The sequence below is a fragment of the Ochotona curzoniae genome, unplaced genomic scaffold (assembly GCF_017591425.1).
Source record: "Ochotona curzoniae isolate NIBS_2020 unplaced genomic scaffold, NIBS_Ocur_1.0 scaffold_4701, whole genome shotgun sequence".
Taxonomy (NCBI): Eukaryota; Metazoa; Chordata; class Mammalia; order Lagomorpha; family Ochotonidae; genus Ochotona; species Ochotona curzoniae.
Genome location: NW_024467122.1, coordinates 8,347,727 through 8,372,387, shown reverse-complemented (window position 1 = coordinate 8,372,387; position 24,661 = coordinate 8,347,727). Strand labels below are relative to the sequence as shown.

Genomic DNA, 24,661 nt, shown 5'->3' with positions numbered 1-24,661 from the left:
CACTGTCAACAGCACAGGGCGTGCCTCTGGCAGACAGCAGCGAGGGACAAGGCTCACAAAGACATCCACCCCGCTACAAGACAAAAGACACCTCAGCAAGAGGCATTCTGCACCCTCTAAGCTGGCCTCCAAGCTGAACACAAAGAGGGCCGCGTCCCTCAAAATCCACATGATGACATCCTGGAAGTCAAGTGAAAATGACCAAAGCTGCCACTTGAAATGAATCTAGAATCTGAAGCTTTGATTTACAGATCTGGTCATGACTGAAAGGTCCACTTCTCCCTATTCAGTGATGAACCGCTTTGAGATACCACCATGCGACAGGCAGCTGTGTCACCATTACACCTGCTCCTGCAACTGATGTCCCTAAGGATATACTCCTGTACAGACTGCCAAGTGCTACAAAGTGTAGGCTAATTGAGTCAGGCGTGCATGGACATAAAGTAGGGCCATCCAAGTAAAGACAGTGTTGATAATTACAAGGAGCGAATAAGAGCAATTAAAACGTTTCCAGACAGTGTTAGATGGTCTCTCTCTCCTTGGGATTTATTATGTATTAAACTTCCATCTGTGACTAGGGCTATGGTAGGGCACTCCTCAAACAAACAAACAAACAAACCTGACTTGATTGAAACATACAGCCTATTACATTAGAATACCTTATTTTATGATTTTTTAAATTTTTGGTTAACTTGTGGAGGAAGGAGAAAGACACGGAAAGAGAGAGAGTTTTCATCCCCTCGTTTATTCCCTACGTAACCACCATGGCCTTGGCTGGGCTAGATCAGAGGAATTCAATTCCAGTCCCCCACATGAGTGGCAAGAACCCAACTAGCTGAGCCATTCCCACTGCCTGCCAGGGTGTGCATTAGCCAGACCTGGAGTCAGGAGCCAGCTTCCAAGCCCAGCCCGACAGTGCTGTGCGATGTAGCCACCCTCGCGATGTCTTCTCCACTATGCAAACACCTGCCCCAGGACGCCTTATTTTAAATGCAGGCCCACTCACAAGCCCATTCCCAATAGTCACGCACCAGCTCATTATCCAAGATTGTGAACTCACCAGCAAACTTGAGTCAGACCTTCTACCTGGTCCTTTCAGGTGCACAGTGCTGGGAGGCACGAGGCCAGACGGCAGATGGAGAGCAGGGTGGGTCTATTGCTGAGCTAACACCTACGAGAGCTTCAGGATGATTCTCACCGTTTTGTCTTTGGTTTGATTTTCTTTTCCTTGGGCTCCTTGCTGCCACTGAGAACTACAACCGGCCTGACCACCTGCAACACATCCGGGTTCTCTTTCCCACCTGTTCTCAGCTGGACAAGTGTTGAGGACTAACTCCTGCAAGATGTTGTGTGCTCAGATCCCTAGCTCCTCCCCCAAGTGCCGGCTATGGGTTCAGGTTCTCCCTCTCTTCCCTGTGGGGTGGTACTACTCATGATCTAAAGTCCCTGTTGTTACTTATGTCAAGGCCCTATGCCTGTGCTGGCCCACATGGTAGGCACTAGTCACACGAGAATATTTCAATAGCTAAAACAGCACCAAATAGAAAATTCCATTCCACAGAACCTGACAATCACAGGGATGCACAGACTCAAGGAGGAACTAGCAAGCATCCTGGACAGTGGAACACTGAGTATGTCAGGGTAGAGGCTACCTCTGCTCGAGCTCTTGCTTCCCAGTGAAGAGCATCCACCGAAACACACAACAGCAAAGGTTCAAACGGGTGCCCATCCTGTGGGTGGCTGCAGCCCTGTCCTCCCCTGGAGAAGCGAGTCCAACATACTACCTGGTGGTGCACTGTGTTTAAACCCAAGAAGTCTACAAGTGTCCTGAACTTCTGCATGGGGGCACTCTTACCACCTGCCAAGGGCTTGCTGCAAACATGCACGGGAGCATGCAAAAGCCTCAAGCCACCACAAGGCTCCAGTGTGAAAGTGGAACAACTGTTTCTCCTCACTGCAAGTCAAAATCAAATCTACAACAAGTCCTACTGCTCTGACAGGACAGAGTTCGACACTGAATGATTGCTAATTGAGGCTCTTAACTGAATTAAAACTCACCATTCTTATAATTTCACGTAAAGCAGTAACAAATACAGATTTTATATTAAGATTTATTTGTTTCCATCTGAAAGGCAGATTTTACAGAGAGAGAAGAAGAGATAGACAAAGAATATCTTCCATCTGCTGTTTTGTTCTCCAATGGCTGCAGTGGCCAGAGCTGATCCTGATATGAGGCCAGGAGCTTCTTCCGGCTCTCCCATGGACTGGCACCCACACGGGATGCTGGTGCCACAGGGCAGAGGGTTAGCTACTGCACCACTACGCCAGCCCCAAACACAGAAGATTCTATATAAGGATTCACCTTAACCTTTGGCTGCAGGGCATAAAATGGATGAGTTTTCTCTTCTAAAATACTCTGCCTTTTAAATTTATTTACTGAATTTTATTTTAAAGGCAGAGATAGTGTGTGTGTGTGTGTCTTCCAAACACTGGTTCACTCCCTAAATGCCTGCAATGCCAGGTCTAGGCCAGGGGCAATCCAGAAGCTCAGAACGCAGTCTCAAACTTCCACTTGAGTGGCAGGGACCATAGTCCCTGGGTGCGAACCTGCTGCTTCCCAGAATGCACATCAGCAGGAAGCTGACCTGGAAGCAGAGCAGCTGGGACCCATACCAGACAACTGATATGGGATGCAGGTGCCCCAAGAGGCAACTGAAGCCATACATCCAATGCCTACCCTGTCTGATGTTTTTCTCAGGTAGGATCTGCCTGCTTTTCTACTAGGAAAGCGCAGTTTTATAAAGCTGGGTCACTATAACCAATCACAGGTAGGCAAAGCTGACCTGACCCCTGCTGGTGGGCTCCAGACTTTTCCAGAGACAGCATGGGATCCGCTGAACAGCTGACATCTCAAACAAATACTTCCTCTTTAATCAGTCAGATCCTTTTGCTGGAGGCTTAGTTTAGCAAAACAGGCCATCAGTCAGTATATGATGATAATCTGTTCTGGGAATAGAAACATACAAGTCCAAATGTCAAAGCAGGGACGTCTCTTCCGAGGAGGACACTGATGGGAGCTGCTACACTGTCAGTGCTCCTTCCCTCCATGTGACTTCCCATCATGTGTGCAAACAGCAGACAGGAAACGTAGCTTCCCATGTGTGCACACGCTGGCTCCACATTTGCTTATAAAAGAGACTCACAGGGCAGCTGGCATGAGGGGAGGGGTAGCTGGATGAGTGCAGGCAGTGACCCCCACAGTGATGGATGCCCATGCCTCCTGCAGCCCCATGCCCCAACCTCCGCCAGTCTTATGCCCCTATGGTCATTTGCAAGTGGCTAAAAAGAGGCTGGTGCTGTGGCTTAACAGGCCAATTCTCCACCCTGTGGTGCCAGCATCTCATATAGGCACCAGTTTGCGACTCAGCTGTGCTTCTTTACCATCCAGATCCCTGCCTGTGGCCTGGGAAAGCAGCAGAGGATGGCTTAGGTTTTTGGAACCCTGCACCCGTGAGGGAGATCTGGAAGAAGCTCCTGGCTCCCAGCTGCGGATCGGCCCAGCTCTAGCTGCTGTGACCATTTGGGCAGTGAATCAGTGGATAGAAGATGCCACTCTCTTTGTAATTCTGACTTTCCAAATAAAACAAACACATTTTTAAAACAGAGTAGACAGAATGTCTAGTCTCCAAAGGGAAACAGTTTCAAGGGTGGACCCCAGGGAGTCATGCAGCTGGGAAGGGAGTTGTCCAGCCTCAAGGTTGGTTCGCGAGCTCTGTCCTCCAGGAGCTTCTTGGCACAGGGGGCACTGCCATCCCCTGCCTTCCTCCAGTTGTCCAGGCACCTCTCCCAGCCAAGAGCTGAGGCCTCCATGCTCCAAAAGCCTTTGCTGTGCTTTGGGATATTTCCTAAGGGTGATATTTCTAACACAGTTATTAATGGACAATCAGGTCACCTTGACCATGGTTTCCAGGCAAGTCTGGGTATTCTGGGAAACATGGAGCCCAGAGACAGCAACCCTGTGGTCACCATTATCCATCACATTTCCCTGACCCTGGCACGGAAGTGACAGAATTGTGGCATCAAAGACATACTCTTTTGGATACAGTTTGGAATAATTTATAATATTAAGTGAAACATATCCAAATACCTATGAAGACTACTTTGGTCATGCTAACTACTCTAAAATATGCTAAATATTATTCTTAAAATGGACAACTGTTGGGACCAGTGTGGTAGCATGGCAAGCTTACCCTCCACCTGTGGCGTCAACATCCCATATGGTTGTCAGTTTATGTCCTGGCTGCTCCAGTCCTGACTCAGCCCCCTGTTTACGGTCTGCACAAGCAGTGGAGGGTGGCCTTGGCTTTGAACTCCTGAATCCACACGGCAGACCTGGAAGAAGCTCCTGGCTCCCAGCTGCAGACTGGCCCAGCTGCAGCCATCGTGGCCATGTGGGGAGTGAACAGCAGAAAGAAGGTCTCTCTCTGGCTCTGCTTCTCTGTAATTCTCACTATCAAGTAAAATAAATAAATAAATCTCGGGAAAAAAAGGACAACCAGTTCTCATTGGGAAGAAATCAATTTCAAAATCACAGAAGTTTGCACTATGTAAAATTCACTGTTTTCCTCTTTCACCACATATGCAATAATTTCTACCTTGGTACAATTCATGTCAGAAATGTATTTGATCATTTCTTTCTATGTGCATTTAGAGCGTTTTGTTTTTCAGAGAGTATTTTTAAAGATAAACCTCCTTGTCCAGGGTCTAATGCATCCTTTATTATTTTTGTTTTTACATTCCATCCACTTTTATTGGGTGTAACTGATAAAACAAGACTGTTACATATTTAATATATACAATTCAATGTATCTTTCTCAGGCACATGCCATGATAACCCCTCCAAAAATGAAGCAACACGTTTCCAAGACCTCTCAAAATCCCCTCAGGTCCTTCTGTTCTTGGAGTTTGGGTTTGCTTTGTTTCTGCAGTAAGAACTCCTAACTCTACATGGACCCTGCAGTGTTCCATTTTATGGGGTTAACCGCCAGCATGACAACGCACAACGGATCTCCTGAACTCACTGGGCTTGCACAGCCCCCACTCTCCAGCCATTGCACATAGCTTCTCACCCCCGCTGAGAACACAGCCTCTGGCAACCTCGGTGGCATTCACCACTATGATGAGTTTTCCTGTCCTTACAGATGCTGCCCAGAAGCAAGACCCTGCGGGGTGTGTCCTTCTGTGGTGGCTTGCTTTCTCTTACCAAGATGTACTCCAGGCTGACCGTGTGACTTCAAACCTTCTTGAAGCTGAGCAGCATCCCACTGCACAACTACAGTGCCTTCTCCTTATCCGTTCACCTGTCCACAGACACAGGAGCTGTTCTAGCAGGTTGGCCGCTGTGGATAATGCTGCAACAAACAAGGGCGTGAAGATGGCTCTTGGATGCGCTCAGCTCTCTCCAACATATGCCCAGGAGGATCGGAAGACCTCAGTGGTGTTCTCTGTAACTGCTGTACCATTTTACCTTCCCACAAAGAGGACACAGGCCCTGTTTCTCTCCATTTCCGCCAACAGTCACTGTTTGTGCTCCCTGACATGTATGAGGCGACATGTCATGGTGGCTCTGACTTGAATGTTCCTTCTCGTCTACCTGTTGGCCAGGCTGGATGTGTTCTTTGGAGAAACATCTGTCTAAGTCCCCGGCCCACTTTAACTGGGTTCCTGCATGTGTGTTATTGTCACTGAGCTGGAGTTTCTCAGGTATTCCAAAAATTAATGCCTTACCAATTCTTTAGTTTGTACACAGTTTCTCCCTCTCTGTAGGGTGATTGGCACGCAATTGATCCATTGATTTCAAAAATGCCTCATGGGTCAATTTGGGGGATGAGCGGGGAGGGATTGAGAGAGTCATTAAAACAAGTTAGAGGGGCCCATGATGGGACCAGCTGGCTGCTTCCTCCTTGGGCCTCGGTGATGGCTTCCTCTCTCCTGCCTTTGCCTGCTTCCCGACGCTGTCGACTTGGCCACATCTGCCACTTCATCACAACAATTGCCTGTAAGAACCGATCTCATTAGCTGGGGATGGGTAAAGGTGTCCACCTGCACCCCAGGACAATTCTTCCTGCTGAAGTAGCACCTTCAGCTACCTTCTCCTGCTAGACTTGAAACCAGCTGAAATCCATCAACTATTGTCAAAGACACTGAACCTGAAATCTAATCAAGAGAAGGTTCCTTCCAAACTCTGGACTTGCCTGGGACCAACTAGAATGCTGGTCCATTTTCAGGAGCTGTGGGAGGCATGCATGTGAGTGTCCTGGGTGAGGGCCAGACTTGTGGGCCACACAGGTGTCAGGGAGGGCTGGGAGCAAGGAATGTCCACGGCGATCACCCCACTGCATTCTTGACCCTGGGTTCTAATGGCCCTTCTTTCTGCCTTGGCCTTAGCTTTGGCATCACAGTCAAGCACAGGGTTGCTCTAAAAGCTTTAGAATCACATTCATTTCTTCACTCCCCGACCACCCCAGGATGGCAGGGATGTCCTCTTTTCTTCCTTCTAAACATGGGGTCATTTATGATATCAAGGCCACTACACAGGAAGACCCTGTGATAAAGAGTTGGGGAGACCCTTTTCAATGCTGGCTTTAATTATGAGGCTAGGGCCTTTTAACAGAAAAGCAAAGTAACTTTTGATGATACAAGAATGACTTGCTGGTCCTGCAGAGTAGCCTAGGGCTAAAGTCCTTGCCTTGCACACACCCGGGATCCCATATGAGCACCGGTTCGATCCTGGCTGCTCTACTTCCCAGTCAGCTCCCTGCCTGTGCACTGGGAAAGCAGTAAAGGATGGCCCAGAGACTTGGGACCCTGTATCCATGTGGGAGACCCAGAAAGAAGCTCCTGGCTCCTGGCTTCAGATCAGCTCAGCTCCTGCCATTGTGGTTACTTGGGGAGTGAATCATCGGATGGAAGATCTTTCTCTCTGTCTCTCCTCCTCTCTGTAGATCTGACTGTGCAATAAAAATAAATTTTTTAAAAAATGACATGCAAATGACCTTCAGTGAGCCTTTTAGATTTATGGAGACATCTTATTAATAAAATATTTGCAGCTCAAGTTTGTGAAGGAGACATGACACCTAGCAGCTTCACAGCCTCGCAAGCAGGTGCACCCCTACAACACCAACAAGAAAGCAAATGCAGACACCAAATGCGGGAGGCCTGGGCAGCTCCAATTTCCCGGGAAAAAGCTGAGCAGAGACAGAAACAGTTGCACAAAGAGAAAGAGAGAAAGGGGGTGATTCTGAGTTCATTCCCAGATGCCTACAATGCGCTCTGAGCCAGGGGCTAAAGCTGGGAGCTGGGACCTCACAACCCGTGAGCCACGCCTCACAACCTGCTTGGAATGGAAATCCAAGGTTGTGCTGAGAGCTGCAGGGCCTGTGTCTGACAGAACATGGGTGCTCCGAGCTGCAGATGTTCCGGTTGATTTAGAGCCCACAGTATTTTTAAACCGGCTTCTCATCCAGTCTGGTTCTGCCGCTCATGGAACAGACATAGCCCAGTTACAGATGATGAGGGGTTTGAAATTGAAGCTGTGGAGTGGAACTTTGCCCTCATTGCTATGTAACGGAAAACCCCATGTTTTTGCTCCAGGTTTTGCTCTCGTGTTTTCTCCTCTTCTCTCCTCCCACACACCCCTCGTGTCTGACTCTTCATGCCACAGCTCACAGGTTTGACCTGCAGTTCTCAAAACTGCACGGGACCACACGATGGCTGCCATTTTTTTTCTCTCCTTCTCTCCTTAAATGTGATCTGCCTTTCCAACACAAAAACAAATAAATCTTAAAAAAATTTTTAAATTAAAAAAATAGGCAAAATATCAGGTGTTGGTGTTCTTAAACTGAATTTATTTTACTTCCATCATTACTCTTTTTTGGAAATAATAGTTTTCCCATTTTGTCTAAGATGCTCCTTTTTCAAATGTTTTTAGGTGCCACAGATTGGTAGTTCTTTCTCCAGTTCTTTTGTAAAATTACTGGAAAAATCAGAGAAGGAAAGCTTACTGTTGATCAGCTTGATCTGTTTAAAGTTGAAAATGCACACACGTGTGCACACACACACACACAGGGTAAGTTGAGTGCAGCAGCACTAGGCAAGACCTTGCAGGTGCTAGACAGAAAGGGACAGGGAGGGGGCAGGGAAGGCAGCGGGGGAGGCCTCACAGCCTTCAGCTGCTTTGCCGCGCCCAGCCCTGCCCTGCCCTCTTCCTGTCCTGGCCAGTTCCCTGCTGCCCACATCTCCAGCAGGAGGGCACTGGCGCAAGCACAGGGCCTCAGGACCAAGGCCAGGAGCAGCGACACACCCTGTGGCTGGCCCAGGCCAGGTGCCAGCCCTTGGAGCCACAGTCCCCATCTGAGAAGCTTTGGAGAGTGCTGGGGAGCCAGTTGAAGGGCTGGAGATGGGGCAAGCAGGAGGGAAGATGCTGCCTGGAACAAGGTTCTCTTTCTAGGTGCTTCTGTCCCAGGTTGCACCCTAGATGACCCAGGCCCGGCACAAGCCCACAATGCAGTGCATGAAAATGGGAGGGGCGACTTTCCCTGCTCAGTTTGTGGCTACCAGCCTTGTCCTGCTGCCTGCCTGGCCCGGAGGCCCCTCTGTCCTCTGTGGAGCTTCTCTCTGTCAGCCAAGCCACAGACCAGAGCTAGCCATGTGGACACTTTCTGCCCCTCCGGCAAGCCTGCTCCTGCAGCGTGTACCACAGGCACCTAGAACTGTGTACTCTGTAAGCACATTTCATGGATGCTCTGACATACACTTAGCCCTGGCCGCTGTGAGGGCTGCCTCACATGATTGTAGCATGGGCCTTCTCTACGATGCCTGGATGAGAAAGGACCAGCACACTGCTGCAAGGTGGCTGCAAGCTTTGGAGAATCACCCTGCAGATGTACAGTGCACTGATTCAAGGCCTGGATGATCCACATCCGATCCAGCTCCCTGCTAACACACCTGGAAAAGAAGCAGCAGCTGGCCCAGGTGCTTGGGCCTCTGAACCTGTGTGGCAGACTCAAAAGAATATCCTGGCTCCTGGCTTCAGCCTGGCCCTAGCCTGGCCTAGTCTCAAGCTATTATGGCCATTTGGGAAACGAACCAGTGAATGGAAGCTCTCTCTCTCTGTCTTTCTCATCCTTTCTCTTCCCCTCTCTCTGTAACTCTGCCTTTTAAATAAATGAATCTTTAAAAAAAACAAGCTTAAATTTCAAAAAGAAAGATAATATTTTTGGATAATGTGTTTTAAAAGCTCAAATTATATGAATGGGATGAAACACTCATTTATTTAATAGGCAGAGAGAAAGAGGCAGACAGACAGACACACAAATATCTTCCATCTGCTGGCTTACTTCCCAGATGACTGCAACAGCCATGCTGGCCCAGGGTGAGGACAGGAGCCTGGAACTCAACCCACATCTCCAGTGAAGACAGCAAAGACCTGAGTACTTGAGTCATCACCGACGCCTCCCAGGGTCTGCATTACCAGCAGCACAGCCAAGACTGAAACTCAAGCACGCAGACATGACACAAGCATCCCAGGTGGTAACTTAGCCCCTATGCCAAACATCCACCTCGGCAGCTAACCTTCACAGGACACAAAACAAAAACCTCAGTTACCGCCAACCTGAAAATATGAAGACCACAAACTTCAGACTACAGGTCAAAGCGCAGACTATAAAGGAGAAATACATGTGGCCTGTGTAAGGAAAACTGGAAAACTTTGTGACAAATAGATTTTGAGCAAACTTGTATTACATGTCGTGTGCTTGGTTGTGAAGATTAAAATCTTTGAAATGGACAGTTTTTGCCAGAATGATTTCTAAAATTCAATACACATTGTCCAAAATTCATCTGAAAGGACAGATGGGGAAGACACGTGGCACACTGCTGACACAGAGGCGGCATGGCAGACATACAGAGAGCAGGACAAAGGACAGCCACAGGGAAGAAGCTCCACATCTGAGGGGTGAGAAGACACCTCAGCCTGTCAGATACAGTCAGGAACGATGGCGTCCATGGGGAAGCCTTTCAAATTCACAGGTCACTCTTGCCTGACCTGACTGAAACAAGCCCAAGTGAATCAGAGTTTAACAACAACTGTGTCAAGGCAGAGAAAACACTCAAGAAATGTTCTTTGGGACTAGCCCTGGGGCACAGTGCCTAAAATGCTTGCATCCCAAACTAGCAAAATGTCAGCCTGGCTACTCCACTTCTGATGCAGCTCCCTGCTAAGGCACCCAGGAGAGCGACACAAGATGGCCCAAGACTCCAAGTCCTGCTTCAAGCCGGCCCAGCCCTGGCCTCTGTGGTCCTGTGGGGAGTAAACCAGCAGGTGCAAGATTTCTCTCTGTCTCTTCTTTCTGTCACTCTTTCATTCCTGTTTTAGTGTATGTGCTGCCAGAGCGAGCACGCGCTCTGTCTTTCAAATAAATACAAGGATCTCGAGAAAGGTGAAAAAATATCCTTCTAAGTTAATAAATAACAGAACTCTGGGAGAAAAGGATAATAGATTTTTATCACCTGAAACTTGAAACTTCTATTTTTATTCAATTATAAATTTATAACAAAGTACAAAAATATTTGTAGTAAAAATAATCATCAAAAGACTAACAGCTTTCCGACAGAAGTACTAGCAAGGATTGTATAACATTTGTAAGCCAGTAAATTACCGCAAAATTGTAGGAAAGCAATTGGGCAATACATGTAACTAGAACCTTCAATACATTTGTATCCAAGTCCCAGTAATTCCACCCCTGGGACTCTGGCTTAAGGAAACAATCACATATAATAAATACTCTGTGTAAAAGTATCTTAAGCACAAAGATGCTCACTGCAGTGGAAAACACTGGGAACAATCTAGAAACATGTGGAAGGATAGTGTGTTAACACTGTAACGAATACTGCCATGCTTGACAACTCCTGCTAATCACACTTCCTTACCTGCTTCTGCTCAAGTCTCTGTTAAACCTTTAGGCTTCCAAACACTTGGAAATAATATACATTAAGTGTATAAATACAGCTTAATAAGCTTGCAGGTATTCAATCAACTAAACTTGATTCTTTTAAAAAATTTTTTATTTATTTATTTTTATTGCAATGTCACATATACAGAGAGGAGGAGAGACAGAGAGGAAGATCTTCCGTCTGATGATTCATTCCCCAAGTGGCCACAACAGCTGGAGCTGAGCCAATCTGAAGTCAACAGCCAGGAGCTCTTCTGGGTCTCCCACGTGGGTGCAGGGTCCCAAGTCTTTGGGCCGTCTCCAACTGCTTTCCCAGGCAGAGAGCTGGATGGGAAGCAGGGCTGCCCGGATCAGAACTGGCAGCCATAAGGAATCCCTAGTCCATTCAAAGCGATAACTTTAGCCACTAGACCCCTGTGCCAGGAATGACACTTTTAAAAAAAAAAAAAAATTATTTATATTATTGGAAAGGCAGATATACAGAGAGGAGGAGAGACAGAGAGAAAGATCTTCCATCCGATGATTCACTCCCCAAGTGGCCGCAATGGCTGGAGCTGAGCTGATCTGAAGCCAGGAGCCAGGAACTTCTTTCTGGGTCTCCCACATGGATGCAGGGTCCCAAGTCTCTGGGCCGTCTCCAACTGCTTTCCCAGTGCACAGGCAGGGAGCTGGCTGGGAAGTAGAGCAGCCAGGATCAAACCAGCGCCCATATGGGATTCTGGTGTGCTCAAGGCGAGGACTTTAACCAATATGCTATTGCGCCAGGCCCGACACTTTTAAAAAAAAAAAAAAGGCAGAGTTACAGAAAGAATGAAAGAAGAAAAAGAGATCTCCCATTGTCTGATTCACTCCCCACATGGTGGTGACAGCTACCAGGGCTGGGTGAGGCCAAAACAAGGAGTCCCATTTGAATCTCCCATGTGGGTGCCCAGGTCCAAGGATTTGGGCCATCTTCTGTCACATTCCCAGGCGCATTAGCAGGGAGCTGTATTAAAAGCTGTATTAAAAGTCAGGGCCCAGAGCGGTGGCGCAGTGGTTAAGGTCCTCTCCTTGCACGCCCGGGATCCCATATGGGCGCCGGTTCTAATCCCGGCAGCCCCGCTTCCCTTCCAGCTCCCTGCCTGTGGCCTGGGAAAGCAGTCGAGGACGGCCCAAAGCATTGGGACCCTGCACCTGCGTGTGGGAGACCCGGAAGAGGCTCCTGGCTTCGGATCGGGAAGATCTTCCTCTCTGTCTCCTCTCTGTATATCTGCCTTTCCAATAAAAATAAAATAAATCTTAAAAAAAAAAAAAAAAGAAGTGGAGCAGTCAGATTTTTAACAGGTGCACACTTGGGATGCCAGCGGTGCACACAGTGGCTTAACCCCATTACATTACCATGCCAGCCCCAAACAACAAGTCTTAAAGACTGAAAGAAAAACTAGCTTTGAAAAAGTGTAACTTCACAGGGCTGGTGCAATCGCTCAACCGCTCACTCTATGTCTACAAGCGCCAGCATTTCATATGGCCGCTGGTTCACGTCCTGGCTGCCTCATGTCCTACCCATCACGCTGTTTATGGCCTGCGAAAGCATTAGAGGATGTCCCAAAGCCTCAGGTTCCTACATCCACTTGGGAAGCCCAGGAGAAGCTCCTGGTTTCAGATAAGCTCAGCTCTGGCCATTGTGGCCATTTGGAGAGTAAACTGGCAGATGGAAGATCTTTCTCTCTGTAAATCTGTCCTTCCAACAAAAATAAATAAGTATTTTTTTAAAATGTGACTTCAGAGGTCACCTCTGTGGCACAGCACAGTAAGCTGCCAACCTGTGCCACCAGCCCCCATATGCGTGCTCGTTGAAGACGTGGCTGCTCTGCTTCTGATCCAGCTTCCTGCTAAAGCACCTGGGGATGCAGTGGAGGATGGTCCGAGGGCTTGAGCTTCTATTACTCACAAGGAAGGACCAGATGGAGCTCCAGGTTCCTGGCTTCATTCTGGTCCAGTCCCAGCCACTGTAGACACTGCGGAAGTGAACCAGTAGATGAAGATATCTCTCTCTCTCTACCTATCTTTTTCTATCTCTCTCTCTGTAAATCTGCTCTTCAAATAAAAAAAAACAAAGTGTAACTTCCACAGATGAGTAATTATTTTTGAACCTTTGGTAGCCCTGGTGGTTCCCTGGAAGAACAGGTGCTCAGCCTGACCTGTCTGCCGCTCGTGGGCTCCCACAGCCTTCTTTGCAGCAGGTGCAGAAATGGACATAACCAGCCTGGCAGTGGGTCTCTCCCTGGTGGCATTTACATCCCTGCCGCTGGCAGACACCCCACGCCACGCAGCATTACTCCCACCTAGTGACTTTTCCGGAGACTTCCTGGAGGAATGGTCTGTAGGGGTACCGCTTACTCTCATCTCCTCCAGCAGCTATCTCTTTTTACCTGCTCCAACGTTCTCTTTATTGCCATTCTACATCTCTAACTTCCCCCAGATGGCCCCACAGCCAGATCTGGCCCCCAGTTGTGTGTCCCAAGAACAGCTGCCCAGTGTGCCAGAGCGTGGCTATCCACCCCTACTCAGAGACCCCCAGGTCAGGAGCGAAAGCCCAGCCAAAGCAGGAGGGCAGTGGCTGGGAGCTCACTGCCTAGGACATAGGATTTTTCTCCTGCCATCTAGAAGGAAAATGATTGCTTTAAATCCTGATCGAGCACATCAAGAGATGGGGTTGGGGAGGGGAGGCCACCAGCAGAGACTAGAATAAGCGCTTCAGTGTTGTGTTTCCGTGCTGCTGTGGAAAGAGTGAGAAGACACTGGACAGAGGCCACGTGACTCGTGCCACTGCTGTGAAAAGCAATTCCACACATCTCTATGGAGCCATTGTCGGTGTGGCTTCCTAACAGAAGAAAATGGACAGCTGTCAGGAAATGGAAGCCAGAGCAACGATTTCTGCTTCCAGAAAAGAGCAAAGAGTAGATTCTGGAAGCTACAAACTGGCCAGTGTGGCGGCAGTCCTGCAGAAGCCTGGGGCAGACCGCTGAATGAACATTCTGACAGAGAGGAACGTCGGCTTCGGTGTTTAGTACTGAACACTGACTCCTCCAGTCCTTCTCAGAGACCTGGGCAGAGGACAGCGGACCTCTAAACGATTGCTAGTGGGAATACACAGTTGCCAAGGCTACCAGCATCCCCTTGCCCACTACCCCTAGGTCAATGCCATGGAGGAGGAGGGCAAGAGGCACTGCTGGGAAATGCCTGCTGTTCCAGCACAACCCTGAGGAAGCCCCGTGGATCCACATGTGCCCACACAGAGGCATGGTGCACATTGGCCCCAGGCCACGCACTGCCTCCATGCCAGGTGCCTGGCTGCAGGACCCATGCCACCCTGCATGTACCATCTTTCCTGCTAAGATGCTCTCCCCTTTGCAAACTTTACCTCAGGCTAGAGTTCAGCCCCTACATGATTTTCCACCCAGCATCCCCGAATCCTCCCTGGTCTGCAGCCTCCTAGGGATGCATGTGGGTCGGCCTTCCAAAACAACAGCGAGCACCCAACACCCACAGACAGGAGGGGCATGAAATACTACAAGCCAGGTGCCACCACAGGACAATCCTGAGGGCAGGACCCAAAGGTCACCCCTCAACTGCAGAATCTGACATTCTGTGCCAGATGTTGGATCAGAAACTATTGGCCCAGAATCTGCTTGGTCATCTAAATACACACCCACATATATATACACACACATAAATACATATACACACATATATAAATACATATATATATTACTGTTCATATATATATACTGTAACATATATATATATATATACTGTAACATATATATATATACTGTTCTTACAGTAAAAATGCAAATTGTGAGCCCTGGAAAAGAAGCATCTCAGAACGGAATTTCAGTTTTCCATGCTTCCTGAAATCCAGAACAGCAGGTGGAAAGAGCAGATGTGCTTGCTCCCTGTGCAAGGCGCTGAGCTGCCCTGAGGCCATGCTTTGCTGCCCATCCATTGTTCTCTCTGTTGTAATCACACACCATGAAGCCACACCTATGAAACAGGTAGATTTCTTTAGAAACAGAGAAGCGAATCGCATTGGGCCATTTTTAATTGGTGATCTTAATTAATTAATTAATTTTATTTTTTATTTGAGAAAAATAGAGAGATAGATTTGTCCTGTACTAGCCTAGTTCTCAAATGTTCTCAATATGTGGAGCTGGACCAGGCCAAAAGCAGAGCCGAGGCCCTGGCACGATAGCCTAGTGGCCAAATCCTCACCTTACAACCTCTGGGACCCATTTGGGTGCTGATTCATGTCCTGGCTGCTCTACTTCCCATCCAGCTCCCTGCTTGTGGCCTGAAAAAGCAGTAGAGGACAGCCCAAAGCCTTGGGCCCCTGTACCCACATGGGAGCCAGGAAGAAGCTCCTGGATCCTGGCTTTGGAACACTCAGCTCTGCCAAGCTACAATCACACACTCTCTCGGTGCTCTCATCTGCAGCCCCTCAGCAGTGGCCTGACCTCGTGACAGCCCCCAGCATGGGCCACCAGCCTGTTCATGGGTCCCAGCTACTGTAGCAACCCTACCACAGGTACCAACTTCTGTCCTAGACCGTTGGGCTGATGAAACAAACACCTTGCACTGGGTGTCCTATAAACAGCAGGAATTTGCCTCTTGGGATCCTGGGGACGGCTGAGCTGAGCTCAGCACCTGCTGAGCACCACCTTCCTGGCCTCTGGACGGCCCCCTTGTGTCCTGTCCTCATGCGGTAGAAACAGGCAAGGCCATTTGCACAGGCCTCTTGGATTTTCTAAAAATGTATTTACTTATTTGACAGCATTGTTCCACTGGTTCACTCCCCACATGGCCACAACAGCCAGAGCTGGGCCAGCGCTGAAGCCATGGGTGGCAGGGCCCCACACATTTGGACTGTCTTCTACTGCCCTCCCAGGTACATTAGCTGGGAGCTGGATCAAAAATAGAGTAACCGGGACTGGAACCTGCACTCATTTTGGATTCCAGCACCATAGGCATGGCTCAATCCACCATACCATAACAGTGGCTCCAGGGACCTCTTATAAAATCGCTAACCCCAATCTCAAGGGTTCTGCTCTCATGACCTAATCACCTTCCAAAAACACTTTCCCTTCTAACACCACAACATTGGGAGTTAGGATTTCAACACATGAATTTGGAGGGCGGGGAACACAAACATGCCAACTACAGCAGCCTGAAGCATTTCTCTAGATCCTTCCTTGTGGTTTTTAAAAGCATCGATTTCTTTTATTTCCATCAATGGCGATTCCAATTAATGATTATATTCTGGAATGCCTCAGATAAAATCTCCTGGATGAAATGAACACACCATGTTTGTCATTCAACACCAATATGATCTTAAACTAACGAGTTATTCCCACTTCAATCCCTCTTTGAAGTGAACAAACAGTGAATCTATGTTTTTATTAAACACAAGGAAATACACAGGGAATAGATCCGAGAGACGGAAAGGAGTGAGTTTTGGTTAGGCTGTAGCCAGGATGGCTGGGGGGAGGAATTAGGAAGAAAGGAAATAAGAAGTGCTGGGATGGGCGCCATGAAGGAAGGGTGGCACCGGCTGGGATTTCATGATTATCTGTTAGGCCTCTTTGCAACACTTGGTTCTTCAGTGTACATCCTTGAAGGAAAAAAAAAAAAAAACAAACAAAGCCCACCAGCAGGTAAAATGTATCAGCAAGGGCCTGGCACGGTGGCCTAGTGGCCAAAGTCCTTGCCTTGAATGTGCTGGGATCCCATATGGGCGCCAGTTCTAACCCTGGCAGCCCCGCTTCCCATCCAGCTCCCTGCTTGTGGCCTGGGAAAGCAGTCGAGGAGAGCCCAAAGCCTTGGGACCCTGCACCCGCGTGGGAGACCTGGAGGAAGTTCCTGGCTCCTGGGTTGGGATCGGCATAGCACTGGCCATTGAGGTCACTTGGGGAGTGAATCATCGGACAGAAGATCTTCCTTTCTGTCTCTCCTTCTCTGTATATCTGACTTTGCCATTAAAAAAAAAAAAAAAAACCTTAAAAAAAATCAACATGAGGAAGGATCACTTCTTCTGTTTCAATGATTCTTGCACAGAAAAATCTCAGGGCCTTGTCCTATATCGTCCTAAATTCTCTCTCTCCTATTGTTATCAATAGCTCATTCTCTGCTGTTCTCCAATATTTAAGAAAGCCACCATCTTCCCTTTTCTCATATTGTTCCTCTGGTCTAGCTTCCTACTTCCTGAGCTTCCTCACCTGGGCCTTTGGGAACTTATGCTGCCGCCCTGACCAAACATGGAAGCAGCTCCTGCGACACACAGCAGGTGTAACAGGGAAGGGGCAGCTGGGCTGCCCTCCTAGAGGCCACCTGATGGAGGGTGACAGGTGTGTGGAAGCCCTGCTCTTGAGTAGGGCACATGTAGTCCACACCACCACAGATCTGCAATGAGGCTTAGAGCCACTATCAGCAGGTCAAGAACCACAGGAAGGGCCAGCACTGGCAGCTTTGTGGCTTCACTAACAGATACAGTTCAAGTCCCAGCTGCTCCACTTCTGACCAAGCTCCCTGCTAAAGCACGGGGAGATCAGCAGAAGACGAGCCAAGTGCTTGAGTTCCTGCACACGTGAGTGAAACCCAGAAGCTCCTGACTCCTGGTTTCAGACTGACCCAGCTCCAGCTGTTGTGGCCATTTGGGGAGTGAACCAATGGATGGAAGATAAATCCTTAGACATAACCCTAACACAAGTGTCAGCATTCTTTCCTTCTCCTGATCACAGTCTGAAGAAGATCCTCATCCTCATTGATCAGTCACTCAAGAGCAGGAAACTAGATTAGCTGACTGATTTCATCAAGAAATGCTGATTTCCCATCTATGGGGGCTGAGGACAGAGCTTCTGCTCTGACAAAGAAAGTACAATCAAACCAGCAAAAATGCCTCGCAGGTTAAGGGTGGCGGCAAGAAGAAGAAATGATGGGGAGAGAGGCAGGGGTTGCTTGGGCTGTGGACACTGCAAGTGGGGGCACAGCTTACCTTCCCGCTGCCCCTTGCTTCCTGAAGCAGGAGTCAAGGACAACAGCAGCACGCCTAGGACGCTGCACACCTAGAACCCAGGCACGAGCCAATGCGGCAGCGCACACAGGGGAGGAGCAGTCCCGCCTCCAGACCTGCTGAGAAGGTGCAGCCAGTAGGGCCAGGATTGCTGATGGCCGGACGCACGCAGAGCAGGGGACACTGAGGTCTGGGAGGACGCCAAAGCCTGTGGCCCATGTGAGTTACCAGCTGCTGTAGCAAACCCATCTGACTTGATTTCTGGCCATGGATGAGGTGAAAAATGAGTGAGTGCAGCAAGGACACACAGCCCAGTGCCCAGCCCAGCCCTGTGGGGCTTCTAGAGTCAGTCCTACACAGCCAAGGGGCAGTGGGGTGACTGGGGGAGGAAAGGCAGGAAATGACTCACTTGTGTCCAGTGTTGGCCCCTCTGGGAGCTCACAATTTAGTGCAGTATTCACTCTGCAGTCCAGGGTTCGGCAGCAGCCTCAGGAAGATATGAAAGATTCTGTAGGAAAGGGGATGATGGACTCAGAAGGGAACATTAAGGAGGGCTGCCAGGAGGAGGAGACGCATAGCAGCAAGTGGCTTCCTCAGAAGGGAAACCAGCTGGTGCAGAGTTGGAGGAGGGGAAGGGAGGCAGATGCTCCTGATGCTGACTGAGGGGCCCCAGCTATCCAGAACCAGTCCTGATCCCTTCTCAGTGCCACCTCTGAGGGTGGCCTGGTAACTGTTATTCCCTCTTTCACAGCCTCCACTGGTTCCTGCCAACTCCAACCAGCAGTCGATTGCCACAGAAAAGCAAAATCCTGCCCAAAGTTGGCTGCCTTTAGGGTAAGTGCCCACCTCTGCCTCTCCCATGTCATCTTGCCCTGGAGTTCAACACCAATCCACATGGGCACGGCAAAGACAGAGCATCCCCTCCACTGGCCCAACTGAGGCCAGGCACCCAGGGTACTCCACAGGAACCTAGATCTTTCCATGCTGCTCAGACTAAAAAACCAGCCCTCACTTCTGTATTTGACAGCCTTTGATAGAAGCAAAGGAGCACAAAAAACATGAAATTCGATGGAAAAAAGACCCTCCGAATGTGCCTCAACTCTTCAGGCCACATTTCCATGAATGAGAAGATAAGGGGGAGGGGGCAATGGGACACTAAATGAATTGTTAATGTCACATTTGGCTTTTTCAGGCATGGAGATCTAAGGGAAAAAAATTTTTGTCAGAAAACTCAAAATGGAGACAGCAATGATTCATAAAGAAATGTAATTTTTAAAGCCTTTCCTCTGAAAGGAATGTCATTTTTAGAAGCTTCCCACTGTATTTTTTTCCCCTTGGGGTTATTTGAAAGTTACAGATTCAACGGCTTGGGAAAATGTCAGGTACACTCAATGTCATCAGTCGGCACTTTGTTCTAACTACATTACAGCTGCAGGCAGCAGTCATCAACACGTGAAAGGTGAAAGACACACAGCTAATTATGTGGCAATCAATCAGATTCATTTAAAGAAAAACCATCCTCACTTAGGTTTACGGGGTGAGAGACCCAGCGCTGTCCGGGACATCTTTACAAAACCATCACGAAGGAGTGATCACTAGACACTCGAGCACCACAGTGTCCGGGTTCAAGTCCTGGCTCCGGCTTGCTATTAATAAAGACCCTGGAAGCTGTGGTGATGTCTCAAATCATTAGAAGCTTGTCACCCAATGGGAGACCAGATCCTGTTGTGCATTGCCAGCTCCAACTCCATTCTAACCCTGAATGTTCCAGGGCTGTGAGGGAGTAGGCCAGTAGAGAGGAACTCTCTGTGCTTCTTTTATCAGTCTGCTGTCTCTTCCCTACCCTCTTGCTACCCCGGGGTGTGTGTGTGTGTGTGTGTGTGTGCGCGCACGCATCTGTCTGTCAAAATATGTTTCCATATCTCCAGAAAAAAATTAAAATTAAAAATCAGGCAAATGAGAACTGTTCTTTCCTACTGTTCCTTTTTGAACATAAGTCAACTTCCTTTACTTAATAAATGGCACTAACTAAGGCATCACTGGCCTGGCCCCGCAAGTGACAGCTTTATTCAGAGGAAACCTAAGAACCACAGAAAAAGCCCATCCATGGAGCAGGTATGTTAGACACCATTCACTTCTCGGGGAAAACAATCCAATTAACAACCGCATTGAAGAAAAGGCTCTTTCTGATCTAACAGGCACCTGAGTGATAAGAGGGGAGCCCAGGGACTGTGTCCACACAGCCCAGGGCATCACAGAGCACATCAGCCCCACGCCTCTGCATGTCCCATCTCCCCACACTCGGTGGCTTTTGGCTCAGAGGATGAACTCGCCTGCAGCAAAAATTTCCAACTGGTCCATGCATCATTTTTCCCCAAGATCTATATTGGTGTGGGGAACCTTTTTTCAGCGAAGGGCCATTTGAATATTTATAACATCATTTGTGACCCATACAAAATTATCAACTTAATCAACTTAAAAATTACTCTGCTCTAGAGTGATTGAATTTCAAGTCCTGCCTGCAGTTGCCTTGGCAGGACCAGACCAAAGGATTTCACGGTCCCCATCCCTGGCCCACAGAATGCTCAGGAAGAATATTCTAGAGGCACAAATCATGCAGGTCACAGATTTTAAAAAATTTAGTTTTCACTCATGATCAAACATCCCAATATTGAGCAATGTTTACCTATGTTAAGATTGTCTTTGCTTTTCAAAATTTATATTTATTCTCAATGTATTTGAAACACAGAGTAGTAAAACAGGGAGTTACATCCCAATTGCTGATTCACACCCCCAGATTCCAATGACCACCAGCACTGGCCAGGCCAAAGACAGGAGCCTAGAACACACTTCAGGCCCCCCATGAGGGGGACAGGGACCCCTGAGCCAGCAGAGTGCACCTTAGCAGGAAGCTGGATCAGAAGTGTAACTGGGCTGTAAACTCAGACATATCAGCATGGGATGCCTGCTGCTCTAGCAATGGTTTCATTTGTTTGTTTTTAAGGTTTATTTATTAATTGTTTCAAAGGCAGAGTTACAGAGAAAGAGAGTCAGATCTTCTATCCTCTGGTTTACTCCCCAAATGGCTATAACAGCCAGGGCCGAGCCATGCTGAACCCAGGAGTCTGAAATCCCAACCCGGTCTCCCCACATGGGTGGCAGGGTCCAAGCACTTGGCCACCTTCCCCTGTTTGCCCTGGGGTAGTAGCGAGGAGCTGGATGTCAAGCGGAGTGGCCGGGAGTCACACCAGCAGTCCTGTGAAACACGTGCATCACAGGGGATGTCGAACCCACAGCCCCATAAACACTGGCCCCTCCATACATCAGACACCCTGGAAGGATCTTCTTGCTGCCTGGAAGGCAATGGGGTAAAAGGCTTTAATTCAGAAGCTGTGAAGTCTTCAGTACAGCAAAATGAATCTTATCAAGTTTCAAAAGCTTACAAAAATCAGAAACATTTTCCTTTATAGTTTTCAAGATTTCTGTCCTTTTTCAGAAATTGGGTAAGAATTTCTGGCAAAAACCAGCCTTCTAAGTAGATGTTAGCAATTGGAAATTCCTCTTTGAAAAGCTGATTTTTCAAAAATCCAAATAAAGACATGCATTTGTAGGAAGCATCTGAAAACAAAACATTTTCAATCAGCTACAGAGCTGGCAGAGAGAAGCACCCAGGGACAGTCCAGGATCAATTCCTTGACCTCTCGAAGAGGGGTGTGAGGGCTAAAAATAACTTTGGCTGCTTTCACAGGAGTGGAACTCAGCCGGCTTTCAGAGCCTGGCATCCTGGCTCGACATCTGCATAACGCAGTGAGGCCAGGGGCATGGCGGCAGGCAAGAAGGGGAGGGGGAGAAGCCCAGGCCCAGGCAGTGCTCTGGACATTGTGACCAGATGCTGCAGCAGGATACAGGCCGTGGTGCTGGGGTCTGGTTCTTGTTAGGAAAGGGCTGTTCTAGCCACAGGGCTGACTGGACGAGCAGCAACAGGAAAATCAGCAGCTGGCTCCTAAGACCAGGGTGGCTTGGACCACAAGGTGGCTTGGCCCATAAGGTAGCTTGGACCACAGAATGGTTTGGACCACAAGGTGGCTTGGACCACAAGGTGGCTTGGCCCATAAGGTGGCTTGGATCACGAGGGTGGTGGAGGCGGCAGTGGGGAGTGGACAGCCTAGGGATGCAGAGGGGAAGCCAACAGGGTTTGCAGGATGTAGGAGGAAGTTGAATCTCGATCTCTTTCCATAAATGCCAATGAAGCAGAGATGACTGCTTAAGTCAAGGCAAACCACTCAACACACAACAAGTAAAGGCTGCCAACAAACAGATATCCAACCAAGAAGCATATGTGACTGACCCTATCAAACAGCTCTGCCCACAACTCCAGCCAAGATGTTCCTCAGCAGGTGTGTGGATAAACCATGTGCGGCTACAGAACATTACTCAGCGAAAATTAGACAAGTTATCACTCACCGTAAAATGCAGGAGAGTGTCAGCAGTGCACTGACTCAGTTTAAGCAGCCAATCTGAAAACTAATCACTGGATGAGTCTAACTATATACTGTTCTAGAAGTGGAAAAATCACGGACAGAGTCAAAGAATCGGTAGCTGCTGGGATGGGGGAAGGAGGGACAGCAGAGCACTGAGGATTTCCAGGGCAGTCGATTGCCTTGTGCTTTACTAACGGAATGGATAAATGTCATCATACATTTGTCCAAGCCCACAGAATGCACGGCCGCAGGCTGAACCCCAAGGTGAATCACAGCCTTGGGTTCAGCCATGTGACATGTGTCTGTCTGATGTAAGAAGCCAGTACGGCAGGTCTCTACTCTCCACACAACTTCTCTGTGAAGCTGACATTGCTCCAAAAATCAAGGTTATTCATTTAAGATGAAAATTCAAAAGAAAAAATATGATCTTGAGGAATATTTAGGATACATGATCTCTCTCTCTCTCTTTTTTTATTGCAAAGTCAGATCTACAGAGAGGAGGGGAGACAGAGAGGAAGATCTTCTGTCCGATGATTCACTCCCCAAGTGACCACAACAGCTGGTGCTATGCCGATCTGAAACCAGGAGCCAGGAACTTCCTCCAGGTCTCCCACGTGGGTGCAGGGTCCCAAGGCCTTGGGCCGTCCTCGGCTGCTTTCCCAAGCCACAAGAAGGGGGCTGGGGCCCAGCGCGATGGTGCAGTGGTTAAGGTCCTCGCCTTGCATGCCCGATTCTAATCCCGGCGGCCCCGCTTCCCTTCCAGCTCCCTGCCTGTGGCCTGGGAAAGCAGTCGAGGATGGCCCAAAGCTTTGGGACCCTGCACCTGCGTGGGAGACCCGAAAGAGGCTCCTGGCTTCGGATTGGCTCAGCTCCAGCCGTTGCGGCCGCCTGGGGAGTGAATCATGGGACGGAAGATCTTCCTCTCTGTCTCTCTCTCTCTGTATATCCGCCTTTCCAATAAAACTTAAAAAATAAATCTTAAAAAAAAAAAAAAGAAGGGGGCTGGATGGGAAGCAGGGCTGCCGGGATTAGAGCCCATGTCCATATGGGATCCTGGCACATTCATGACAAGGACTTTAGCCGCTAGGCCACCTCGCTGGGCCTAGGAGATTAATAAATAAATATATATATTCATACTAGACATAGCTTTGAAAACTCTCGGATGTTAATACTGGTACTTGGGGCCAGCGTTGTGGCACAGTGTGTTAAACAACTGTCTGCGATCCTGGCATACATGTGAGCAGTGGCTCAAGTCTCGGCTGCTTCCCCTCTGCTCCAGCTCCTTGCTAACCCACCTGGAAGAGCAGCGAAGCCCAAGCACTTGCAGCCCAGACAACAACGTGGGAGACTCTGGAGGAGTTTCTGACTCCTGGCTTCAGCCAGTCCAGCCCTGGCCTTTGTGGAGATGTGGGGAATGAACCAGTGGATGGAAGATCTATCTCCATTTCTTTATCTTTCTCTTCGTAACTCTTACCAAAAAAATTACATAGATCTTTATGAAAAAAGAAAAAAACCAAGCGCACGAAACATTTTTTTAGAAATCACTACCGCAGAGTTGTGGGATAATGCCCCATTTTTTTCTGATTATGTTTTCAGATTCAGATAATATAATCAGGAACATTGTGGCACAGTGGATTAAACTGCCACTCTCAACGTTAGCATTCCTTTTCCTAGGACCAGTTTGGTCCAACCAGTTCCACTTCTCATCCAGCTTCCTACTTATGACCTAAGCAAAGCAGTAGGTCATGATGTAAATACACAGGTTCTGGATGGAGGTCCTAACTCCAAGATTTAGCATGGCCCCTCCCCTCTTTACTCTCGGCTCTCTGTCTTTTCCATAGTTTTCTAGGCATGAAGTGGGGAACCCCAGTGCCCTCTTCCAGGGCTCTGGAGCCACACGCTTCCTCTGTCTCTCTGGCCTCTTTTTGCTATTTCCACTCCACAAACAAACCCCCATCTTATCCTCCATCTGCTGTCCCAGCCCCCACCCCAGCCCTCTGTCCGCCATCTTGCCTTTTCTCTCCTTTCCATCCCCCTCTGTCTGAAGGTCTCTGTTTTCTTCCAGTAACTTCTTCCAGGTCTCCCACACAGGTGCAGGGTCCCAAGGCTTTGGGCCGTCC

At 48.6% G+C, this 24,661-nt stretch overlaps 1 protein-coding gene across 2 annotated transcripts in view; it reads right to left on the bottom strand.

The window, feature by feature from the left end:
* The window catches only part of TJP1 (tight junction protein 1), a 234,926-nt gene that overhangs the window by 145,891 nt on the left and 64,374 nt on the right, over nucleotides 1-24,661 (bottom strand). The gene's annotated exons all lie outside the window — the stretch shown is intronic.